The sequence below is a fragment of the Dama dama genome, chromosome 6, assembly GCF_033118175.1.
Source record: "Dama dama isolate Ldn47 chromosome 6, ASM3311817v1, whole genome shotgun sequence".
NCBI classification, from domain to species: domain Eukaryota; kingdom Metazoa; phylum Chordata; class Mammalia; order Artiodactyla; family Cervidae; genus Dama; species Dama dama.
Window position 1 is genome coordinate 12,747,063 of NC_083686.1, and position 22,230 is coordinate 12,769,292.

The window sequence follows — 22,230 nt, forward strand, 5'->3', positions numbered from 1 at the left end:
TAGCATGCCCTCTTCACTCAATCTTTTGTGCTCTTCTTCCAGAATCTTCCATCACAGTCTGACATCTCTACTTCATATAATGAGGTCCCTCAGTTTTTCAGAGCTTCTAAGAACAGCATATTAAAATCATTTCCTGGGTCTGTTGTCAAGGTATTAAAGCCCGTATTTTGGGAGAGTGGCCTCCTACCCCACGTCAACAAAATCCATTCCCCCTCACCCAGCTTCATATTAGATCTCCCAGACGTAGTACCTTGAAGTCCACTGCAGACAGGGCTCTCAGCTTCCTGCTAGAAGACGTTGTTGTTGTTGTTAGATCACTCAGGGGTGTCCGACTCTTTATGACCCCATGGACTGCAGCACGCCAGGCTTCCCTGTCCTTCACTGTCTCCCAGAGCTTGCTCAAACTCATGTCCATTGAGTCGGTGATGCCATCCAACCTTCTTATCCTCTGTCACCCCCTTCTCCTCCTGCCCTCCATCTTTTCCAGCATCAGGGTCTTTTCTAATGAGTTGGCTCTTGGCATCAGGTGGCCAAAGTAATGGAGCTTCAGCTTTAGTATCAGTCCTTCCAATGAATATTCAAGGTTGATTTCCTTTAGAATTGACTAGCTTGATCTCCTTCCTGTCCTGGGGACTCTCATGAGTCTTCTCCAACACCACAGTTCAAAAGCATCAATTCTTTAGTGCTCAGCCTTGCTTATGGTCCAACACTCACATCCATACATGACTACTGGAAAAACAATAGCTTTGCCTAGATGGAGCTTTGTCAGCAAAGTAATGTCTCTGCTTTTTAATATGCTGTCTAGGTTTGTCATAGCTTTTCTTCCAAAGAGTAAGTGTCTTTTAATTTCATGGCTCCAGTCACTGTCCACAGTGATTTTGAGGCCAAAACAAAGTCTGTCACTGTTTCCATTGTTTCCCCACCTATTTGCCATGAAGTGATGGGGCCAGATGCCATGATCTTAGCTTTCTGAGTATTGAGTTTTAAGCCAACTTTAAGAACACATCAGCCGGTACTGAAACTCTTCCCTTAGAAGACAGCATTGATAAATGGCCTCAAATCACTTCCCCAGGTGAGGGTCATGTTGAGATGGACCCTAACTAGTAGTCTGATGGCTAGAAGGGGACTTGGGGAAGAGTCTGACGTGGGAGAGTTTTGTCTTGTAAGCATCCCCTCTTGAGGCTTCAAGCAGGGGATCCCTTATTAGAGGGGTGGACCCTTCTCCAAAGTCAGGGGATTTCAAGGGAACTTCAAAGTTCTCAGTTGCACCTAAGGAGGTGTCTCCAATTCAGATCTCAAGAGTATACTCTTTCCTTAATGTTGCCTTGACATTGGCAGAGGACACTTGCCCAGGCTGAGAATTCCACCTTCCTGGAAGTTCTGTCACCTGAGTTAAGCCTCGTCTTGGCCTTCAGCTCAGACTGCCCCCCTGTGGCCGAGATAAAAGTCTCTGAAACATGGTCAAGGGAGCCTCTGACGCCCACATTTGACTTTGAATTGGTGATTAAGCCATCTGAGCCTGTCAGTTTTCTCCCTTTAATTCAAGAGGGAGGAAGGACAAGGGAGGAGTCCTGCACATCCGTTTTGTTGTGTTCTCAGTATAACAGATATTCTAATTTTTCTTCAGTGTTCATTCCTCCATGATGCTAGAAATTGGCTTAATGGTGCATTCACTAAATTCACCAAATAAGTAAAAACAGATGGTTTCTAAGTTCAGTTGTTAAAACTGGATCAGAATAGAATTGTTACAAGAATTTAGATATTAAGTTATTAACATAGAAAAAACTGTTCTCAGTTTTATCTAACACAAATAACCTAAGGGAAGTGCTGAATGGTGTTGGCAGGTGTATTATGTGTGGCTTTTTACTCAACTTCCTCAGGTATTCAGTAATGCAATGAAAGCAAAATTGGGTTTTTTTTCTGAAAATTTTATATACGTTATAAAAATAAGCCCAACCATTTTTTAAATGATTTTATTTATCTATTTTTGGCTGTGTTGGGTCTTTGTTGCTGCGTGGCCGTTTCTCTCGTGGTGGCGAGCGGGGACTATCTCTAGCTGCGGTGCATGGGCTTCTCATGGCGGTGGTCGCTCTCGTTGTGGAGCACGCCTCCAGGGCACGTGGGCCCCAGTCGTCGAGGCTTCCGGGCTCTGCAGCACGGGCTCAGTCGTGGTGCTGGGGCTTGGTTGCTCCACTGCACGTGGGATCTTCTTGGACCAGGGATCGAACCCGTGTCTCTTGCAGCTCCTGGATTGGAAGGCAGATTCCTTTACCACTGAGCCACCAGGGGAACCCAGTCTAGTCATTTTTTACAAAATAAAATTTGATCAGCTAGCAGGCAGGAGAAAAAAGTTTTGCTTCTGGCTGGTGACGGTAAAGCTGGAAAATGGATTTCACTGGTGGTTAACAGCAGTTACTCAACTGCACAATTCCTGTTTCTCCTCTGCCTCCTCACTTCAGCAACATCACACAGGCTAATGCATCTCTCTACTGACTGTACAAAATTCTGATGAACCCAGGCGGAAGTGAGAAGCGTGAAAGTGTTAGTCGCTCAGTCATGTCCAATTCTGCAACCCCATCGACTGTAGCCCACCAGGTTCCCCTGTCCATGGGATTCTCCAGGCAAGACTACTGGAGTGGGTAGCCATTTCCTTCTCCAGGGGATCTTCCCAACCCAGGGGTCGAACCCACGTCTCCTGCATTGCAGACAGACTCTTTACCATCTGAGTCACACAGGTGAAATTCCCAATTGTTCTGCTACAGCCTGCTGTGAACTCCCCTCAACTACCAGTGATGAGGTCTTCTTCCCATCTGACAGGAGAGTGATCCAACTCTAGATTCTGTCCTGAGAATGTTTCTTAGGACCTGGTACCAAACCAAATGTGTTCCCTTGGGTTCCCGAGAATCAGAGCCCATACTAGGGAAACTCGTGCAAGTAATATGCTGAAAGAATACTTTCAGATGACGTCTCTGACAGGGCCAGGGCCAGGGGTGCAACTTGGCAAGGATGTGGGTTCAGCTAAATTCTAGGCACGGCTTGATCCCATGGGGAGTTCTGGAATATCTCATGTTGAGGCAAGGTGGACGAGAACTTTGTATATACATATTAGTCAGAAATTGGCTGCATGCGGACCCTGGCCAGCATGGGGACAGGGTGTAACTCCTCAAATACATTCCAAAAATTGAAGAGCAGTGCTCCAGGGAAGGGGCAGCTGAGAATCACCATTGCTCACCTTCATGGCAGCAAGAGGGATGATGCCCACCCGGTGAATGGTGTCTGGCCGATCACCATCAGTTTCTACGTGGTTTACCTCTGAGTAAGTAGTATTTAGTCCTCTTGCCTTTTAAATTCAGCATCTGCCCCAGCAATTTTGATTTTCATCCTAGCACTCCTAAAATGAAGTCAAACCAGTCAAAGGATGATCAGGAAAAGAGGATGGGAGCTACAAGAGGGACTGAGCAGGGCCAATGAAGATGTTTTGAGTCAAGAGTTGTGTCCAGCATATATATGGAATTTAGAAAGATGGTAACAATGGTAATGACCTTACATGCGAGATAGCAAAAGAGACACAGATATAAAGAACAGACTTTGGGACTCTGTGGGAGAAGGCAAGGGTGGGATGATTTGAGAGAATAGCATTGAAACATGTATATTACCGTATGTGAAAGAGATCACTAGTCCAGGTTCGATGCGTGAAACAGGGCACTCAAAGCTGATTCATTTCAATGTATGGCAAAAACCACTACAGTATTGTAAAATAATTAGCCTCCAATTAAAATAAATAAATTAATTTTTTAAAAGTTGTGCCTAGTCGTTAACTAAAAATCAATTTTATTCCTTGGCAGGGCTTCCCAGGTGGCACAGTTGTGTAAAGAATCCACCTACCAAAGCAGGAGAAGACTCTTGAGAGTCCCTTGGACTGCAAGGAGATCAAACCAGTCCATCCTAAAGGAGATCAGTCCTGAGTGTTCATTGGAAGGACTGCTGCTGAAGCTGAAGCTCTAATACTTTGGCCACCTGATGCAAAGAACTGACTCATTAGAGAAGACACTGAAAGAATGAAGGCAGAAGGAGAAGGGGACGACAGAGGATGAGATGGTTGGATGGCATCACTGACTCACTGGCCATGAGTTTGAGCAAGCCCTGTGAGTTGGTGATGAACAGGGAAGCTTGGCATGCTGCAGTCCATGGGTTCGCAAAGGGTCGGACACAACAGAGCAACTGAACTGAACTGAACTGAACCAATGCAGGAGATGCAGGAGTTGGTTTGACCCCTGGGTCAGGAAGATCCCCTGGAGGAGGTTATGACAACCGACTCCAATATTCTTGCCTAGAGAATCCAATGGGTAGAGCAACCTGGCAGGCTACAGTCCGGATGTCACAAAGAGTTTGACATGATTGAGCACTCGCGCATGCAAAAAAATTCCTTGGCACTTTACAGTTTATAAAGCACTCTCAAACTTTTTGACTCAAATGATCCACACAGCTCCCATGGAGTGGGGAGTCTCACTGTCCCCAGAGAGGTGAAGTGATTATTCTATGGCCTTGAAGTTGGTAAATGGTGGAGCCAGAGAGAGAGAGAAGCCAGTCTCTGACACCTTCCATCAGAGTTACCTGACTGTGTCAACCTCTATATGTTCATCTGGGAGCCATCCTTTGCTCTTAAACACACACTTTTTCCTTCACTCAGACGGAAATACATGCTAGCCTGGAATATGATTTCCTCAACCTATAATCAAATGTTTCAGAGTTACAGATGTGAGTGTTTCCAAGCTTTCAAGGTAACCACAGAAGTTTCTTTCTCTATTTGTACACAGACGATGGCCAGGTAATCAAACAGTCTGCTGCTCTGGCTTCCCATCTGTCCAGCCCTTTCTGGGTTGAAATCAAGATCTGTTTTTCCCTTCACTGGGGAAGAGAGTTGGGTGTTTTGACTCGTGGAAACATATGGTTCCGTTACCAGCTGACAGCTGTTTGGCAGTGCCGGGGCAGATGATGGGCAATGCACACAGTAGGCAGCTTTCTCCAAGAACTCTGTCTGCAGCCGGGCAAGGCAGTGCATTCAGGGAGCTGTCTCACGGCCGCAGTGTTATGTGCAGCTGCAAATGACTACAGTACGTCCTTCACATTTTCTACCCCTCAAACTGGGCCAGTAACTATTTCCCCCCTTCTCTGGGTAATAGAAAACTGCAGATTTGAACATCCCAGCCAATGCGCCTTCCTCCCACCCTGGCTGTGTAATTCCTCCTCTCCGGTGACCTCTGTTTCACAATCTGGACCATGTCCTGACGCTCCTCTCCAATTATCCCTCTGGAACCATCTCCTCTCTGCTGGCAACTCTGACGTTTGCGCATCCTCCTAGCCACTGTCTCAACAACCCCTTCTACTGGGTTGGCCAAAAAAAAGTTCGTTTGGATTTTCCTGTTACATCTTATGGAAAAAAACCTGAACAAACGTTTTGACCAACCCAGTAATTTTCTGTATGGCCCTCATGCCCATCATTTTCTAAGTTATGTATTTATTTGTCTGCTTCCTCTTCCCTCCACCCCGGCCCCCTCCCCATTTGAGAGTGTAAGCTCCCTGAGGGCAGGGCCTGGACGTGCCTTGTTCTCTGATGACCTCCTAGTGCCCTGGCACGCAGTAGATGCTCAATAAACATTTTCTGAAGAGCATCCTTTAGATCTGTGATCCTTCCAGCCCACCCACCCCTACCCCACCAGGAAGTAGGCAGCGAGACAAGAGAGGAGACAGGCTCGGGGGGTGGGGGGTAGAAGGCTTTCCCCAGTTTGCGCAGCTCACTCCCCGCACTCTCCCCACAAGGTCACAGAGGCAGGGTCTCCCGGCCCATGTCAGGCCCAGCCTCAGCTGCCTGCAAACTCTCCTCTTCCCCTGGGGTGGCCCCCTCACCACTGCTCTGTGCAGAGGGTAAAATGAGACATGGAGCAGATGGTCAGCCATGTGGACCTTTGTGATGGACAAAATGTCACAAAAGAGAAGTGAGGCACAGATGAGACAGTACCTGGGTTACCATGACAACCAGGTGACCCCCCCCCCCCCCCAGGTGAATTCAGAGAACGCCAGGTCAATGGGCATGAGCAGGACACCCCTATACGCACACCAGATATTTGGTCTGTGGAAGTCAAGCCATTCTTGGCCCTCATCTGCCAGCGTCAGTGTGGCTTTTATCACACAGGAGATGTTTGCTGAGCACGTTAGGTACCACTCATCATGTGGCAGGCTCCGTGTTGAGCCCTCTATCTCCCTGCCTGGTTATCATCTAATGCTCCATCTCCAACTTTCCCTCAGGAGATCTAGAGTTGTGCAACTCAAAATCTGACTTGGCTAAAAAAAGAAAACAAGTATTGAGTCAAAGAGGAAAGGGAGGAAGGAAAAATCCAAGGCAGGTGAGGTGAAATCAGCCCACAGTTTGCACAGCGAGGCTCAGGAGAGTTGGCGGAGGAGGGTCACAGGTGCGAGTCTGAGATCTCCAGCAGCTGGTGCAGAGGGACATGGGGCCAGGCACGTGATGCCGTGTGTCCCCAAGGTGAAACGGAACCGCTTGCTGAGAAGCCAGTACCGGACAGAGAGTAGTACAACTCTTCCTGGTCCTGAAGTGGAGAGAAACATTCTCCCTTCGGGCCTCAGAAGGAAGTGGGGAACAGGGAGCCCTCACCTCTGAGTCCTCACCTATCCTGGTAACTACAGTGGTTTTTCCTCGCAGCATCCCTGAATGCACACCGGAATGAAAACACAGTAACACCTTTGCTGGGTGGGAACTGAGGGGATAAAATTTGAATATTTAAGAGAATGTTTAGATGCTAATCTGGTGGCTCAGTAGGTAAAGAATCTGCCTGCAATGCAGGAGACCCGGATTTGATCCCTGGGTGGGGAGGATCTCCTGGAGAAGGGGATGGCAACCCACTCTAGTATTCTTGCCTAGAGAATCCCATGGACAGAGGAGTCTGGTGGGCTACAGTCCCTGGGATCACAGAGTCAGACGTGACTTGGCACGCAGGCACACACGCATAGACACTAAGTCCCCAGGAATTCTTCCGTCCATAGTCTGCTTTTGTGTCAACCAGGTCTCCAAGACCATTGGGTGGTGGCCCTGGAGTTCCATTATAGGTTGCAGATGATATATCAGTGACCTGTCCATTTGTCATCCAAGTTGATCTTTGTTAATCCTCCCACCTGCTTAGTGGGATAAATACCCCTGTCTCCATTTCCAGTGGGAGCCAAGAGGACGAGGTAACTTGACCAAGTTACCCAACTAGTAAGTAACAAACTTGGGTTCCAAACCCAGGGTCTGCTCCCCTCGGGGAGTTGGCTTAGTCTTACAAAATGGCGGCCAAGTGGCTTCCATCAGCTGTCAAGCCCCACTTTCTCCCTCTTCCATGGTCCCTGGGAATCCAGGGAACAGCCTGTTCTTTTGGCTGGAAGGAAACCAGGATGAATTTCAATATTTTCTAACCAGGCCTCGCCCTTCTCACTCGTGCCTTTGTTTGCAGATCTTCAGTTTTCCAAACCCAAACCCCCTGATTGACGGTGGGCAGCTGCCAAACACATCTGGAGCAAAGGAAGCCCAGAATCGCAGTCAGTCATCCAGGTGTTGGGAGGCCCAGCCAATGGGTCATCCACGGTCAGCCGGGCAGCCTCCTGGATGGGCGAGAGCTAGCCCTCCCTCCTTATCTTTGGGGCCTTCCTCTTGAGGACAGGCCGTCAGGGGGAGGCTCAGGCAGGAGGACTGGGCCAAACATTTGGAAACGCTTGCCTTGCAAAGACTCAGCCAAGAAAGGAGAGTCAAACATTTCTTCTACCCGCACGATTCAGGAAAGCTTAGCTTGGAATTTCCTAATTTTTATGCTTAATTATGACACAGTGCTATTGAGGGTGTGTGGGAAGAACTTTCGTTGGGCCCACAGTTAGGAATCACCAGAGACCCCTGGCAGGGGGAAGCTGGTAGAAACCACACAAGCTTAAGGACAAACCCTCTTATGGAGATGTGGAAACAGCCCAGAGACAGAATGGGACTTGCCCTTGATCGTACAGAGAGCAGGTGGCTGAGCTGGGATTTGACCCTTGGCCCCAGGAAGACCAGTCCCCATTCTCTCCATCTCTCAAGTCTGTCAATCAAGGGTATGAGGGAGCTGGCCCAGGGTGGAGGGTGCTGGTGGAGCAGGAGGGGGCCACAGAGTGCCAAGCCCTTGCTCAGAAATGACACTCACAGTTTGCCGATCACCGGCCATTCATTCCCAGAAAATGACATTGTTTTGCAGATACTACCAGAGTCCCGGGGACTACAAGGATATCAAACCAGTCAATCTTAAAGGGAATCCTGAATATTCTTTGGAAGGACTGATCCTGAAGCTGATCCAATACTTTGGTCACTTAATACTTTGGTCACGTGATGGGAAGAGCTGACTCATTGGAAAAGACCCTGATGCAAAAGAAGAGGGTGGCAGAGGATGAGGTGGTTAGATAGCATCGCTGACTCAATGGACATGAATCTGAGCAAACTCCGGGAGATAGTGAAGGACAGGAAGGCTGGCATACTGCAGTCCATGGGGTCACAAAGAGTCCAACACATTTAGCGACTGAACAACAACAGCAACCTTGTTTAAATTTAGGCTCATAGCGAGTGGGTTTCCCCAGTCAATTTGGCTGGAAGCTTTAGACATTATCATGAGTCATCTCTGGTCCCTTAGCCCTCTGACAGGACAGAGGAGGAAACTGAGGCATGGAGAGATTATATGACAAGCAGTTGGGGGAAGAGTGGGGATTTACATCCCGATATTTCCCTCTTAAGGCTTCCCTGTTGGCTCAATGGTGAAGAATCCGCCTGCAATGTGGAGACCTGGGTTCGATCCCTGAGTTGGGAAAATCCCCTGGAGAAGGGAATGGAAACCCACTCCAGTATTCTGGCCTGGAGAATCCCTGGACAATCTGACTGGAGAGTCACACACGACTGAGTGACTAACCCTCTTGGGCTTCCTCTTTGGCCTTCCCTGGTCACTCGGTCGTAAAGAATCCACCTGCCAGTGTAGGAGACATGGCTTTGATCCCTGAGTCAGGAAGGTCCCCTGGAGAAGGAAACAGCAGCCCACTCCAGTATTCTTGCCTGGGAAATCCCACGGACAGAGGAGCTTGGTGGGCTACAATGGGGTCGCAAAGAGTAGGACATGACTTAGCTACTAAACAACTATATTTTCCTCTTTCCTCTGGCCACTTGTGAGACTTTTTAATAAATGAATATAACTTGTGTAGCTAGGGTTCTGCAGGAAGAGAAGTCCACTGAAATAAGTCCATTCAGATGAGTTTTCATGAAGGGCTGTGTACAGAGATGAGGACACTGACAGCGATGTACAGTCTTGGGGCAATAGGAACATGTGCAATCATTGTCTCCTGTTCTGAAGAGACAAGGGGAGGATGCCAGGGCATTGGAACCCTGCAAGGCCAGCAGCCCTGGACCAGGGGCTGCCTTGGTGTCAGTCACTGCTGAAGCTCGTTTCTTTCTTGGAGATGTTTAAGTTTGTAACCTGGTCATCATAAAAACAACTCCTCTCTCCCTGTCTCCCTCCCCCAACCAACACCTCCCAGAGCCCAGTGCTAGCTGACCCCACCTAAAAGCCAGGGTGCATAGGTCCCTGAATGATGCAGCCTATGGTTCAACCCCTAAAGACGTATCCTTGTTGTCGTTCAGTCACTAAGTCGTGTCCGACTCTTTGTGACCCCATGGACTGCAGCACGCCAGGCTTCCCTGTCCTTCACTATCTCCCAGAGTTTGCTCAAACTCATGTCCATTGAGTCGGGGATTCTGTGTTTGGATCAAATGGTGTTATGCTTGGTCTAGAGAAAACAAACAAACAAACAACAGATTTAGTTGCCAATACTTAATATTTGGAGCCATCACATAAAAATCTGAATTTCAGGCTTCTTTTAAAGAAGCACTGGAACCACTGGTCCCACATGTTTGCTTGGCTGGTAGAGGCAAGACCAGAATCACCTGCCCCTTTACCGAAGGGTGGTATGCTTGCCAGCCCCGTTCCCTTGTCTTATGCCCTCGGTCCTCTGTGGCCCTGATTGTACTCTCTGGGCCTTGGAGTCTGTCATGTGGGCAGAGAAAAGGTGGGAGAACTAGAGTCAGCAAGAAGTGACTTCCCCAAGGTCACTGGAGCCAGGACTGGTATGCAGGTCCTGCCCTAGATGAGTGTCCTTTCAAGGCACACGATGCTGTCCCAGCTGGACCTGGGACTCTGTGGGTCATGGCCCTTGCAAGACCCACCCTTCTCTGAGCCCGGGGAATCATGTTTCACATCTGGTCAGCATGTCCCAGGCATCCAGCCGAAGGAGATGCCAGACCCCCGAGTCTGCAGGGACATCTGCCAGAATCTGGGCTCCGTTTCCGTGTGTTTAACAATGAAGATCCCTTCCTTCACTCCTGGTGTCCCTCATGAGCTCTAGGACAACTCTGCCAACAGCCTTCAAGATCACCCTCTTGCTGGAAGAAAGGAGAGGACTCAGAGATGATCTGTCAATGGCGGTGCAGTAGGGTCTGAGACCATGCTGAATTTGACCCCCAACCTGTCGTATTGGGGTTTTACTGCCAGTGTCTCCCCAGAAACTGGCTTCACTGGATGTGGCATTGTTGTTTTAGTCGCTCAGTCATGTCCAACTCTTTGCGACCCCGTGGACTGTAGCCCACCAGGCAGTGGGATTTCCCAGGCAGGAATACGAGGCGGAGTTGCCACTTCCTCCTCCTGGGGATCTTCCCGACCCAGGGATCGAGCCGGGGAGGAGTTGCCAATTTCAGCTTTCCGGTGTCACCAGGCTGGCCACACCGGTGCCCCATGTCCACTCACTGAATGACACAGGCCGCAGGGAGCTGCACCCAGGCCCACAGAGCAGCTGGGACAACCCTCCCACGCTCTCAGACGTCGCCGCCCCCGCCTGTGTGGGGCGTGAGGCTGTGTGCACCGGCCATTCACAGCAGGCCTTCTCAACCCAGGCTCCCAGAGGCTTCCATCAATGATCTCAGCTCCAACCCGGAATCCGCTACCCGCAGACGCAGGGCCGGTGCTGCCTGTTGGCCACGACATTCCAAAATCTCCCTGACTTCTCGGATAGGCCTCCTCGTCCAAGTCTGAGATACCCTCACTCCGCTCTGAAACTGACCTCTTCCCCTTTTCCGTTCAAGATGGAACAGCACCTAACACCTTCTATGTGGGCTCCTGCGGGCTGGGCAGGGAAAAGTCGCTTTCTTGTCCATCACAGGCTCTGAGTCCCTGGAGAGCCAGGCCTCCCATCACTTGTGACGTGTGATTCCTGCCCAAATGCTTCATCATCAACAGAGGGATGGGGGCCGGAGGTGCGCTGGATGCCGCCCGATGGAACGGGGGCTCCTTCTGCTCGAGCATGATGGGACCCCCTCAGGCTCCTGGTGATTGCTCAGCCCGTACTTGCCCACAAAGCTATCACTCACCCCTTCTCTGTGAACCAGGTCTCCAGGCCTGCTCCTGTAAGTGCTGGAGATTTGCTTTGAAGGAACGTGCATTTTGAAATCTGGCAGGCTTGGGTTTGAATTCTACTTCCACCCACAGAAGCTGCAGGAGGGACTTCCCTGGTGGCTCAGTGCTAAAGAATCTGCCTGATGATGTAGGGGACATGGAAGATCTCACATACCATGGAGCAACTAAGCCTGTGTGCCACCACTACGGAGCCGGTGCTCTAGAGCCCAGGAGCTGCAACTACTGAAGCCCGCATGCCCTAGAACCTGTGCTCTACAACAAGAGAGGCCACCACAGTGAGAAGCCCAAGCGCTGCAACTAGAGAAAAGCCTGTGCAGCAATGAAGACTCAGGACAGCCTATAAATAAACACAGACATATTTTTAAAAAAAGAACCTGCAGGATTGGGGTGTTCTCAGAAACCCCTGGCCATCATTTCCTGTATCTGTCTTGTGGGGACAGGATGTCTTACCTGGCCAGGTTGGGGAAAGGCAGTGGGCACACCTCCCCTTCTCTCTTCGGTCATGTCTTTGCTCAGAGGGCCAATCTGATCCCCCAGCTAAAACCCACCTCCTGTGCAGCTTCATCTTCAAAGCCCTTGTCACCATTTGCCACAAGATAAGTTTCTTTTTTTTTAATTAATCTTTACTGGCATATAGTTGCTTTGCAATGTTGTGTTAGTTTCTGCTGTAAGGATAGGTTTATTTGCTTATTTTTTTTGCTGTCTGCCTCCTCTTCTTCATAACATAAATCTTACCAGGGCAGGACATACACGTCTCATTCAACACTGTATCCCTGGTGCCCACAAGAGTCACTGCATATAGTAGGTCCTCAAGAGTATCTGTTAAATGAATGACTACACATCGTGTATTTGCCTCTTGCTGGGGTGGGGGGGGGGGGGGGGGGAGGGGCTGCCCCTCACATGTTCTCACCCGTCCCCACAGGTCCTGCCTCTTGCTGTCAGTCCTGTCTTTCCCTCTGGCCTCACATCTACTCAGAACTGAACCAGAGGCTGCCAGCCCCCTGATCCTGGTCATTTCCACCTTCTGGAATCCCTGAAGACATGTTCCCTACTGGCTTGAGCCAATATGGGCCACCTGTATTAGTTAATAAATGCAACAAACATTCCCCATCCAATAGGTTGGGCTCAGCTCTCTAAGTGTACCATCGTGGGGGTGGTGAAGGCAGAGAAAGACTATCGTATAGGCAGATTACCATGTATGGGGTCTGTGCTGGGCTGGCGTTTGGCCCCAGTCCTGGAGGTGCCTCAGGGGAGACCCACAAGGTCACGTCCTTTTGGGAACTGGATCCTGGCTGGGTGTCATGTGTGAGACCGTGTTTTGGTTGCCAGTGCCAGAAACCGAACTTAGCCTGTTTAATTAAGAGTAACAGCCACTATGGAGAACAGTGTGGAGATTTCTTAAAAAACTGGAAATAGAACCACCATATGACCCAGCAATACCACTTCTGGGCATACACATCAAGGAAACCAGATCTGAAAGAGACACGTGCACCCCAATGTTCATTGCAGCACTGTTTATAATAGCCAGGACATGGAAGCAACCTAGATGCCCATCAGCAGACAAATGGATAAGGAAGCTGTGGTACATATACACCATGGAATATTACTCAGCCGTTAAAAAGAATTCATTTGGATCAGTTCTAATGAGATGGATGAAACTGGAGCCCATTATACAGAGTGAAGTAAGCCAGAAAGATAAAGAACATTAGAGCATACTAATACATATATATGGAATTTAGAAAGATGGTAATGATAACCTATATGCAAAACAGAAAAAGAGACATAGATGTACAGAACAGACTTTTGGACTCTGTGGGAGAAGGCAAGGGTGGGATGTTTCGAGAGAACAGCATCGAAACATGTATATTATCTGTAGTGAAACAGATCACCAGCCCAGGTTCGATGCATGAGACAAGTGCTTGGGCCTGGTGCACTGGGAAGACCCAGAGGAATCAGGTGGAGAGGGAGGTGGGAGGGGGGATCGGGATGGGGAATACATGTAACTCCATGGCTGATTCATGTCAATGTATGACAAAACCCACTTCAATATTGTAAAGTAATTAGCCTCCAACTAATAAAAATAAATGAAAAAAAAAAAAAAAAAGAGTAAGAGGAACATTGCTGGCTCAAGGTACAAGTTACAGGAAGAGCTGAGATGAGACTGTGGAAGGGACAGACACACAGAAACCCCAGGCCTCTCTTTCTTAGCCTTGGGTATCCATTTCTCTCTGGGGGCTATTTGTGGGTCTCTTGTGTGTCTATTTTCTTCCACTGTGGTCACTGGGGGAGACACGGCCCTGGGGCCCTGAGATCTGAGAGCAAAGACAATCTCCTCTCCCACTCCCACCTGATAAAATCTGGAGAAGGACTATGGTCAGCTCAGCTGTGTCCAGAGCTCCTCCTTGGACATGTCACTTGGGTCGAGGAGATCAAGCACTTGACAAGACATTCCACGTCCACCCCCGTGACTGGGCTGCGTTAGGAAAGGGGAGAAGCAGGGATGGGCCAACACAATGGGGTCTTTCCAGTCGCTACCTTGGATCTGGGTCTGTAGCCCCAACATGCCTCCCGCCCTGCCCTGAGGTTTAGATGCTCTCTGTTCCCACCTCTGCAACAGAGACTTCCTACTTGCTGCTTCCTGATTCCGGTTCCTGCTGCTACTGTAGCCCCACCTGCTTCCACACCCACCCTTCCCTGGTCCCTCCCCCTAGGGAGCAAACTGCTAAGAGTCAGACTCTCCATTCCCAGGTGTTCTGGGCTCTTGCTACCCCCACCCCCACGTGCTTCCCTGCACCTCTGAGCTGCCAGGCTGGGGCCTGTAGGCAAGGCCCTGTGAAATCTGTGCCCTGGAGCTCAGATCGACCAAGGGATTCTTCGGAACTGAGCAGAGGCCATCTCGGGTCTAGTGTCTGGATTGGGAGTATGCCCTCTCTCTGCCCTGGCGCACTTCTGTCTGCTCCCTGTGCCCAGGGGAACCCAGGCAAATGATGTGCAAACACCCTGGGGCCAGAAAACTGGTAGAACTGAAGGAAAGGCTCTCTGTGGGGGCTCTGATGTTCTTTTCCCTTCATCTGAGTACCTTGGAGCCTCTGGGATCCCATCTGGCTAAAAAGAATGGTCTTGTTCTCCAGGCCCTGGTGACCCAGAATTCCTCGGAGATGGACATCATTGAGAATCCAACTGCCTGAGCAGCTTCACCAGGATTTAACTCATCAAAAGCAATGTTGAGTTCCTGAATCAAGTTGTGCCTGACAGTTGCCAATCAGAGCTGTCCAGAGAAGACCCGTGGGCAGCACCTAGGATGGGAAGCCCTCAGAGGGCAGAGAGAACCAGTACTCAGAGCGAGGGGAGTAGGTGGGGAGTATAAGAGGCAATGAGAGCATGGCAGAGGTGGTGGCCACCCAGCCTGTGTCCTGGCACCTGCTGTGGGCCAGGCATCCAGAAAGTTTGCTCCTTCCCTGAAGGGAGCTGACGGTCAGATGGGCTGCTTGGGCGCTGGGGCCTTGACTCACTCGTCCCCGTCCAGTCCAGCCCATCTGAATCATGGTGTGCCTCTGGTTGCCCGGGCCAACCCCTCTGCACAGCTGGGTAACATTAAGAACTTGGCACCTCTCGCAGCATGCATCAGAGCCTCTGGGCCTTTTTCTTGTTGTTGTTGTCAGATGCTGATGGGACTTTGGGAAGCAAGTGAGGAATGTGTTTGCTCGGGGCCAGGGTGAAGCTGGGCCGCAGGGCAGAGTCAGCCTGAGAGGGGAGTCTGCAGGGCATCAGGTCTGTCTGCAGGTGGTGGGCTCCGGGTCACATGAATAGACTTCTTTCTCCAGCCCCCATCCCCCCATCTACAAAATGGGGGGGGGGGACAACAGCAGGACCCACATCCCAGGCCTGTGGGAGGGCTGAGTGAGAGGGAACAGGCACACAGGGGCGCTCTGTCCACCCTGGCGCTCCTCGTGCTTCTGTCTCTCCATCCATGCCCTCCATCTGCGCACCTCCTCTGCTTCCTCCTTCCCACTGGCCACAGTGTGAGGACATATGAGGTCCTCAAAACACCCCATCTTGTCCCTAGCACCCTCTCTAGCCCCTTTCTCCATACTTTCTCCAACAGCCTAGCCCTAGAACTCTAGAACATCCTAGGCCTAGAACTCAAGGTCATTCCAGACCCTAGAACTCTAGAACATTCCAGGGTTTACAACTCTAGAACATTCTAGACCCTAGAACTCCAGAACATTCCAGGGCTTACAACTCTCAAGCAGTCTAGGCCCTAGAACTCTAGAACACTCCAGGGCTTACAACTCTAGAAGATCCAACCCTAAAACTCTAGAACATTCCAGGGCCTACAACTCTAGAACATCCTAGGCCCTAGAACTCTAGAATATTCCAGGCTCTGGAACAGACATGAGCACTTCCCATCAAGCTCACCTCTGTGCTTTTGATGACCTTGTTCCCTTCAAATGCACCTCCACCTTCTTCAGCTGGCTGACTCCTCATCTTCTTCTCATGGCAGGGGGTGACAGGATGAGATTTTGGCCTCCCGTCAACTCAGGCCAAGTGACACTTCTCAGCTCAAATCACCTCCTCTGAGAAGCCTTCCCTGACCTCACCCGCCTGTCAAGCGTTCTTAGCTGAGCCTCTCCTGTGTCCTATGGAGACGGGAATGTATATCCCCCACCAGGGCCCCCATCTCCACACTCCTCTGGTTTCCTCCCTGGCTGTGAGCGCTGGGAACACAAAGAATCCCTGCACCACCAGGTCAGGCCTGTAGGGGATGTCCTCTGACTCTTTTTGAGAGACTAAATGAAGGAGATGGGGCAATGCTGGCCTCCCAGTTAGAACAGAGCTTCTACCCCCAGTTTTTTGCCCAGATTCTATCAGACCTCACTTTCTGTCCAAAGACCCCAGGCTCTGAGAAGACTCGAATCCAGCCCTGCTCAGCCAGCAGCTGAAAACCTTGGGCCATTAGAGAACATTGAACTTCTGCTCCAACCTCTTAGGCAGATTGTCATGGTGAATGAGGAGAGAGATGCAATGGGAAAGAGGCCCAAGAAAGTCACCGTGAGATCCCAGCTAGCGAAATCTTTTGCCAGTTTTTCTCTTCAAATCCATGTTGAGTGTGCCTTTGTAGGGAGGTGTGAGGCTGAGGTCGACAGGGGATATGGGAGGAGGTGCTGATGAACTTTTCCTAAGATTCTTCAGGTTTAATTTTTTTTTTTTTTAAGTTACTCAAAGACACGCCAAAGTTTAGACTTTGGCGGAGATGGAGATGGAGTTGGTTCCCCTAAACCTGAACACTGAGTGGCTGATTTGCACAAATCAGATTCTTCTTCCCAAAAGATGGCCAGGCCCTTGGGACTCTGCAAGTCAGGCTTCTGCGACTCTCACCCTAGATGAGTTTCGATTAGGAACCCACTCCTGGCCAGCCTCCACCTCCTTCTCGTCTTTGTCTGCCCACCATCCCTGCATCCTTTGTTGCTGTGAGGGTCCTAATGGTCACTGGATGACCTCAGCAGTGACTCTGGGCTTCAGCTTCCCCTCGTAAGAAATAGAGAGATAGCCCCTTTCTCTGCCATCCTTGTAGGGAGGCTGTGAAGACCAAATAGATCAAGTGTGAAAAATAACTGTTTTCCTCTTAAGTGTGAAATGAGTAACAGAGGAGAGGCAGGGGGCTGGGAGCCAGGACATGTGGATCTGAACCCTGGCCTTCTCTGATCCGTGGAGAGATGGGCCCTTGGGTGACTCACTCACACTCTCTGGGCCTCCATTTATTTCTCTCATCTATGAATAAGAGTCTTGGCCCCTGGCCTGGGCTGATTTCAAGGGCCCTGACCCCTCCAGCCTTCCAGAGCCTGCACATCCCGTTTCTTCTTGACTGAACTGTACCTTTTTTGGGGGGGGGGTAGAGAGGATGGTCCCTTCAGACTGGGTACAAAGTTCTTCTCAAAGGGTGCAGCCACAGAATGCTGGCCCAGGATCCACCGTGGGGCTGAGGCTCCATCCATCTCATGTGCCATGCCAGCTGAGACTGTGACCTTCCAGTTTTCCAAGTGTGTTCCGGAATCTGACCTGGCCTGGCTTCCCTTGGCAGCCGGGCTGCTCCTTCTGACTTGGCTGGTTGAAAGAGGACGCTTTCCCTGAAACTGACTCAAGGTTGTGAAAGTCATTCATCACTGTTGAGTCTTCATGGGTGGGGCTGTCTATTCCTGGTAGAATTTCCTCCGGGATTGACCTCTCATTGTGATGGGCTCTCACGCTCGTGCCACTTAGAAGGTCATCACAATGAAGATGGGAACTTGTGTTCCAGTCCACTTAGAAGGTCATCACGATGAAGATGGGGACTTGTGTTCCAGTCCACTTAGAAGGTCATCACGATGAAGACAGGAACTTGTGTTCCAGTCCACTTAGAAGGTCATCATGATGAAGACGGGACTTGTGTGCCAATTCCTAGATGTGTAGTCTTAGAGAAGCCACTTGACACCCCACTGTCTATATGTCCTCAGAGGCAGGATGTTAGGAAAGAAATATCCCTGCCCATCTCATAGTGGTGTGGGGCTCAGAATAGATGGGGTGGGTATGGGTTTCATAGTCTGTAATGGACTGTGGTCTTTCAGGCAAAGGATATTATCTCTTTGCCATGGTTACTTAGCAGTGGCAGTTCTAAACTGTGACAAAGTCCCCCAGTCAGTTCATGGTGCTAAAAAGGGGAGTGGCTAAGGCGGGCAACTTTTCCTGATGTGATGCAGTGAAGAGACCACAAGGGTGACAGTCATTTCCACTCCACTTAGCACCTCTGTAATCAAGGTAGATCCCCAGGCCTAGTGGCACCCAAACCTGGCTGCCCCACCCATAAAATGGGGACAATAAATTCATCCAATAATTTTATTGGGCTCCTCTAAAGCAGACTCTCAACACATAGATTGCGTGTGTGCTTAGTCGCTCAGTCTAGGTCTGATTTTTTGCGACCCCATGGACTGTAGCCCTCCAGGCTCTTCTGTCCATGGAATTGTCCATGCAAGAGTACTGGACTGGGTTGCCATCTCCTTCTCCACAACACATAGATTCAAGCATTTCCTGCTCCAAGGGATCTTCCCCACCCAGGCATCAAACTTGCGTCTCTTGTGTCTCCTGCATTGCAGGTGGATTCTTTACCCCCTGAGCCAACAGGGAAGCCCTCAGTAATTTATCGGGTTGGCCAAAAAACTTTGTACATGGTTTTCTATAAGATCTTATGGAAAAACCCAAATGAACTTTTTGGTCAATCCAATATTTGGTGATGACCTGGGAAGGATGGGGAAGGGGGGTAAAAGAGGGGGTGGGCCTCCCAAAACCTTTGAGAGAGGGTTCAGAACACACCCAGAGTTGCCCCAAAAGGGGGGCCAGGAACCTAGGGTGTTTGTCCACAAGCTGTGGGTTGCTCTTGGAGTTTTAAAGCCCCAGAACCCTCTGCTTCTGTGGGGGCCACAGATGGCCCACTTGACCAGAGAACACCCTTAGGCAGAGAGGCAGGAAGCCAGGGGACTCCGGGGCCAGCCAAGGGTGTGCAGGCCAGGTGCTGACAGTGACCTCATGGGCTGTGTGGCTGAGGGTGACAGGAGGTACTGGAGGAACAAATGGTGTCTGGCCTCAGTGAGCATCAGAGAGCTGTTTGCTCTCATCACTATCTATCCCCCTGCTTCCTCTGTCCCCAGCAGAACCTTCCCCTGTGGTCATGGCTCCAAAGGAGGCTGCCTCCAGCCCAGCCCCAGGGCTGTGGTCTTGGTGGATCTAAATCAACGACAGTACCCCAGGCCCCTTGCACATGATTGGTTTAGCTATGGACCTGGGATACCTTTATGTTCTATGAGACACAGGAAGAGGAGGCTGGAACCTGGGAGAGACTCAGGAAGACGGTCTCCTGAAAACCTCTGCGTGTTCCGAGCCTGGAATCGCTCCTGGAGCAGGAGCCGCCATCTAGTCGTGGTTCAGGTGGTCCCGGGTGGTGGGGCACCTTCCAGTAACTTCCAGAAGATGGCCGGAGTCTGATAGCTTAGCATCTAAAACTTCCTTCAGCAGGGGACTCAGAGCACAGGTTTAGCTCCAAGATCAGCTTCCCACAGAATCAATATGCATGTATTTTCTTCTTTAAGAACGAAAGGAAAAAGAATGCTCTGGCATTATTCCGTTAGAACCACCCTCTCTGTCTCCACAAACGGATCTAATTTGCAATCAACGTGCACATTTCCCTTTCTAAGGTCTGGAGGGCAGGGCCTGGAAAGTGGTCATTTGTGATAGAACCGAAAAGGTTGGAGAAGCTTCCACATTCCTGCACATTTGCACCTCTCTGGTGCAGGACTGGCATGCTGCACTTAGCCGTGTCCTAAGGATTTTCCAGCTCCTTCTGGGAGCCTGGGAGGCTGGATGAAATCATTGGGTTATGAAGCAATTTCACTTGGAATGAATGGTGAATTTTGTTTTCCTTTGACAAAGAAACACCAGCCTGTAGCTGACCTTTTTCGTTCTTGGAAGTTACTTTTAGGCAGGACTTTTGAGTGCAGTCAGGCTGAGGTTAGACAAGGTCACACACGGTGTACTGTCTTGGAGCCGTGGAGTCCAGCAATGGCTCTAACGATGGCCAGAGGGAGGGTTTCTAAGTGACCTGAAGCCTCAGCCCTGTGGGAAGGACAGGAGGGCTCAGGTCCAGGATTTGGGGTATCCCAGGAACTATGGGTCTTCCCTGACCCCTCTCTGGAGAAACAATGCATCAGAGAGAAAACTTTTCACTTCAGTTGCTTTAAAATGGGCTGGCAGATCTGTCCAATCCCTCCTGGTAAACTGATGACCTTGGAAGTGATAAAATAAGAGCGCAGGAAGGGAGAAATGAATACTCTTTTTTTTCCCCAAGGGCAAATATGTTTATTCACAAAACATCTATACCCTCCCTCCCGGCATGCAATGCTTGCTTTCATTTAAGCAGCTCTTTCTCTGGCCTCAGACACCTGACACCCCAAAAGCACCAGGAGGGGTGGAGCCTGGCCAGGTCCAGAAGCACACACTGGCCCCGCCCCCATACCCAACACAGTGGTGGGTAGTGTTGGAGGCGTTGTTGTTCAGTCATTCAGTTGTGGCTGACTCTTTGTGACCCCATGGAAGCAGGCTAGTTTTCTTTGTCCTTCACTGTCTCCCAGAGTTTGCTTAAACTCATTGAGTCGGTGATGCCAGCCAGCCATCTCATCCTCTGTCATCCCCTTCTCCTCTTGCCCTCTGTCTTTTCCAGCAACAGGGCCTTTTCCAATGAGTCAGCTCTTCACATCAGGTGGCCAAAGTTTTGGAAATTTAGCTTGGAGGGATGAATACTCTCAATAACAGTGATGATAGGTACTCTTCACAAGGCACCCTTTTGATTCCCTCCAGCTCCCCTGGAAGGCAGACACCATCACTCCCATTTTTATATGCAAGGAAATTGAGGCTCAGAGGGGTTCGTGTCCCTTATCCAGGGTGACCTGTTTCTGGTAGGAAGGCGACCAACTTTCCCAGCTGGCCCCGGGTTGGTCCTGGTTCTTGCATGAAGATTTCCATCTCCCTGGAAACCTTCAGCTCTAGGTACACCAGGACAGTTGGTCACCCCAGAGGAGTCAGAGATTAAAGATTAAAGCCAGCTCCACCTGGTTGGTCCTCAAGCTCGTTGCTCTCATATCTTCATGATGCCAGCTGCTGGCTGCCAGGCCGTAGGCAATCCTCACACCAAGATGAAGCTGGTACCCGAAGCCCTGCAGTGAGCTGCTGGGGAGGAAGAGCTCGAACCCAAGGCTGTATTTCCCCAGAGTCTCTTTTTCTTATAAGCTCACTTCTACATTTCAGTGGGCGATTCCAGAATGCCTTTAGCCCTGTGGTGCTGCTGTGAAAGGGTGTGTGTGAAGTCACTCAGTCGTGTCTAACTCTTTACGACCCCATGGACTGTAGCCGACCAGGCTCCTCTGTCCATGGGATTCTCCAGGCAAGAATAGTGGAGTGGGTTGCCATTTCCTTCTCCAGGGGATCATCCCAACCCAGGGATCGAACCCGGGTCTCCCGCATTGCAGGCAGACGCTTTAACCTCTGAGCCACCAGGGAAGCCCCTGTGAAAGGGTAGGTAGGTCAAATGGTTACATCCTTCCAGGGGCTGTGCACACAGAGGAGAAAGTCTTTGCAACAGCTGCCTCCTTGCCCAGCCTGGAGCCCTGCCTGGTACAGAGCACAACACATTCAGACTTCACTGCGTGAATGAGAAGCGAGATCACACATGGGTTTGCTTTCATTTAAGCAGCAACACAAACGTTCAACCACTCAATAATTGGCAGACATAAATACAGACATAAAATAAGGACTGGTTTTAAAAGAACTCCAAACATACAAGTACAATGTGGTAACTTTTCTCATTAGCATCAACTGTTGTCCTTCATTATCTGACATAATCTAACTCTGATGTTCTTCCAGGGCTGGGCTGAGTTGGTCTCTCTCTCTCAAATCTCTCTCTCTCTCTCTCTCTCATGTGTGCGCGTGTGTGTGTGTCTTTGCATCTGTGCCTGTGTGCGTGCATATCTTCTGTGAATATATTTATATTCACAGAAGTTTTTCAAGCTGTTTCTCCCTCATGGAAGCTGTTTTGAATTTATGAGCAACTGCAGTGGAAAACTTGCTCTTTCATTGTAGCTGGCATCAAGCATCACATTTAGCTGCTTGTCCTAATTAGCCT